Below are 4484 nucleotides of genomic sequence, written 5' to 3'. Positions count from 1 at the left end.
CACTCTGTCCTTTTATAACTTTTATTCGCGTCCATAACAAACATCAATGCAACCATTAGTGAATAGATACGTAAGTTACGAAACCAATCGGTTTAATCGATTTCGATTCGTGTCCGTAATGTTAATTACTGCCAAGGACAGATATAATGGCGATATACATCAATTTAAAGTCTGTCCACCAAACGGTAGTTAAAATTCATTTAGTAGATTATCTTCCGTGGAGTATGTTCATAACTTATAAGTGTACACATGAATGCATTATGTATGTAAACCCTTTATTGTACAAAAATAAATAAACTATACACAAAAACTTGAGATACATGTACAAAGCCTAACGTATTTTAAGTGATCTCTACAATCAACCTTGTCAGACATTTATCTGTCGGTTGCTGGAATTTCATTTATCGGTTTCCACCCTTTTTTGTCACTAGACTTTCCCGTGGCTTCGCACGCGTAACCATTAGGCCTAGCAATTAGGCTTAAAAATCCGGTTATTATCAAAAACTGTTGTATGAAATCCCAAAAAAACGTCCCGGTATTTAGATCCGGCTGCCAAATCTATTGGTTTACACGAGCGAAGCCCGGGCGAGCGAATCTCTCTCTCTCTCTCTCCATCATAAGTGTATGGTATTTAATTTATGTGAAAATTTCAAATGCTTAAAGCAATTTGAAGCTCGGTCCTTTTCGCGCGGAACTTTAAAACTTTTCATGTTTTTCCAAGTCTATCCGGATAAAATTCCGGATGCACAGCGAATGCAAGTGCACTACACTGTCACATCATCGCGCCGGAACCTATGCATTACCGGCTGTAAAACAGCAAGGTTCCGATCATTTTGCTTTAAAAAAAAAGCTAGAACGCGATCGTTTTAATAAATGTGGAGTATCAGCTTAAGTTAGCGGGTTCATCCTCGGGACAGAATATATAATATTAAACAAATAAAATAAGCATTTCAAATTTACTATGACTTTTATGGTGAAGTAAAAATAGTGATGACATACTTGCGAAGAAATTCAACAGTGTGTGTGAAGTTCTTGATTCGTGAGGCCAGAGTGGGAACTACCATTGTGTAAGTATATTTTCATTGATTTAGATGTTATTTTGCGGAGGTCCATATCAATGGACTATACATATTTTTAACTTGCTTCTCCCGTAGCCTACTAATCGATAGAAGCAAGATAAAAGTACTTATAAATACGTAATAAGTTTATTATACCACACAAGCGCTTCGATTAGGAAAGTATTCATTGTACATTTAAACAAAAAAATTGTCTTCAATGGTCATAAAATATCGTAAGTTCCTAATATGCGAAGTTGGTAAAATAGCACCAAAAACGGCAATAGTTTATAGCGCATAAAACTACTGCTTTTTAGGAAGCAGGATGAATATAGTTTAGGTACCTAATGGCTAAATGCGACTGACTTGGAGACTGATTTTTTTTAATTTTTTTTATTTATATAAATTTAAACTCGATAGGTACTGGTACTTGGACACTGCTCTTTCTGTTGTATTTCGCTTCTCATTTGCAAGTTGTATTTGTTTTATGATTGTCATCGGATTCACTGAAAATCAGCGTCGTAGCACTTTCTGCGGCGACACATGCTGAGTGGACTCCTTTTTGAGATCACAGTCAACACTGTATTAGTAATTTTTGTAAAATTTTTGTTGCATTGTTATTTTCAAATAAATCTTTCGTTCATTCATTCAAATTGCACGCAATGTAATATTTTACGTATCTACTTAGTTTTATAATCATCAGCCCCAAGACGTTCACTCTGTTAACAAAAGCCTCCCCTTAATAATTGGCCTTGACATCTTTGCAGATGATCTAAGTAGCCATCGCGACGGACACTTGCGCTCGTGACTAAATAGGCCGATTCGGTACAGGATCCCCCGGCGCACACGCGACAAGTGTACTCCCCCCAGGTGGTCGGGGGTTGATGGCCTGCTCGAGACGCCTCGTGCGCTTTTCCTTAAGCATGTGAAACAGTCGTCATCATGTAGTGCTCGACCTTTATGAACAGGCCCCGCCACTTACTACGATCTTCAGCTAGCTCCTCCCATTGGTTGCTAGGGATTTAAATGCAACCATGTCGCGCTTGGCAGAATCTTTGAAACGCAACATAGGTCGGCCAACGGGCCTCTTTGCGTCTGCGACCTCTCCTAGCAGAATTTGCCGAGGCAAACGAGTCTGCTCCATGCGGTACACGTGTCCCAGCCACCGTAGCCGCCTCTGTTTGAGTGTAGCCGTAATGCTGGGAAGCTGTGCCACGCCCAGAACAGACTCGTTTGTCGCGGTCCCTCCATGTAATGCCAGTATACTTCGAAGACAGCGCAATATGGAATGAATTTAGTCGACGCTCCTGTTTGAATATGTCGTCCAGGATTCAGCCCGTACAGGAGTGTGCTCAAGACACACGCTTGGTAAAACAAGCATCTTCGTGTTTACCGTAAGATGCTTGTTCCCAAGCTCGTGCACGAAGCCTCCCGAACGTAGTGGCCGCCTTGCCGATGCGGAAGTCGATTTCTGCATCAAGTGAGAGATTGCTCGACACTTGCGAACCCAAATAGCAAAACCTGCTAACCACCTCCAATGGAGCATCGCCAAGCAAGATGGTTGGAGGTTGTGGGCAACCCTGCGCTAATACGACGGTCTTCTTAGCATTAATAGACATCGAGAAGAGATCACATGCTCTGGCAAACTTGTCCATTAGGCTCTGAAGCTGTGCTTGGTCGTGGGCGATGAAAGCAGCGTCATCCGCAAAGAGAAGACTGTCTACAACAGGTCCTCTCTGCGACGCTTAGACTTGAGCAAGGAAATGTTGTATAACCTACCATCGGAACGGGTATGTAGGCTGTATGCCTGTTGCTCTTCGCCAAAGCACCTTCAAAAGTACAGAAAAAAAATATACCAAATAGAGTGGGTGCCAGAACGCAACCTTGTCGAACACCCTGCGCACTGCAAAAGGCGCAGACGTATCGCCATCCCCTCCCTTAGAACGCCACAATCAACTACAACTCGCTACTTGTAACACCGGTTAAGCTTTGGTTCCTAGGAACAGCGGTGCCGTCATATAGCGGCCGTAATTGATTCCGCTCCTCCTCCTCCTCCTAGAGAGCGGTAAATTGACACCGTTAACTAGGAAATCGCGCCGTTTTGTTTACATAGACAACGTTTCTAGTGACGTCATTCACCGCTTATTACGGTTGCTATAATGACGGCACGCTTGTCCTAGGAAACCAAAGCTTTAGCGCAACTCTTGCGATGTCATCAGTGCACTTAGTGGAAGGCCTGCCAACGCTCCATCTTCCGTGCCTCGAGTGTGCCGTTTTCACAAAGCATTCGTTTACTATTCGAAGACGTAAATCGAGCTTTCGATCGTCGATACTTGCCGCCACCATTTCCACGGTGCGGGGCGTCGTCACCCGTTTTCGTTACGATACGCGGACGAAATAGTTTTACATCTAGTTTACATAGCAAACCTACACTCACAAAGTTGTTGTGCAAACTTTCCGTGTTTCCATACAAATTGAGATTTTAACGCAAACGCGATCGAGACGTATTTTGTGAACGGGAAAATACCTAAGCACACCGGTTCATGATCGCCACTACAGGGGGCCTACCACGCTCTCTTAATAGATTCAGTTTAGGCCTCTAAACTGAACTGCATCGCTATTTCGTACCACGACGTTACTTTGCGATTCAGTTTCAAGCACGGTTCAGCGACAGCGATACAGACATTTTCATTCACTCACTTCAAGCGGTTTACGTACCATGACGCTTACTTGAGTGGGAATTGAATCGCTTCAGTGTCAAATTTAGCAATTCAGTATAGTTACTCATTCTGTCTATTCTTTAGGAATTTTAAGTGTTTTACTTGGAATATTTTTAAATTTCAAGAACTTTTAAACAAGTTTTATAACTTTTCATTAGGTACCCACGACATTGTGCTTCTTAACTCCTCATTAATAAAACTATTTTTTTCAGTGGAAAAAGAGAATCGTGGATTAGTGACAGCGTAACATTTTATTTGTAATCAACACAACGGTTGCTAAGAACACGGAATGACATAGAGTTATGGTTTTTCCAAAATAAAGAGGTTTTAGTATACAATATTTGGTTTGCATATAGCGGCATCCCTTCGCGACTTAGCGTTTCAGTTTCGGACCAAGAGACAATATCGGTCTTTTCATTCACTAGTAACCATTGAGACTCAGCTCTGAGAAATAATCGTCGTGGTACCCAATTTCGACGATTCAGTTTAGGTGCCTAAATTGAACTGCTCTGCGTTTGGATCGTTTATGAAAGATCATGGTAGGCCCCCTGGACTTTTCTCCCTCAAAGTTATCTGTTCTTCCCGCGATGTGACCTCCCAATGCGTATTCTTTGAGTTATTGTCAGTGACTTAGTTCTTTAGAGAATCCGTATTCCGGAATTCCGGATTCTATCGCGCAAAAAACTTCGTGACCGTGATACATAATTTT

Source organism: Choristoneura fumiferana, chromosome 6 (genome assembly GCF_025370935.1).
Source record: "Choristoneura fumiferana chromosome 6, NRCan_CFum_1, whole genome shotgun sequence".
Taxonomy (NCBI): Eukaryota; Metazoa; Arthropoda; class Insecta; order Lepidoptera; family Tortricidae; genus Choristoneura; species Choristoneura fumiferana.
Note: the sequence above shows the minus strand (reverse complement) of the source record.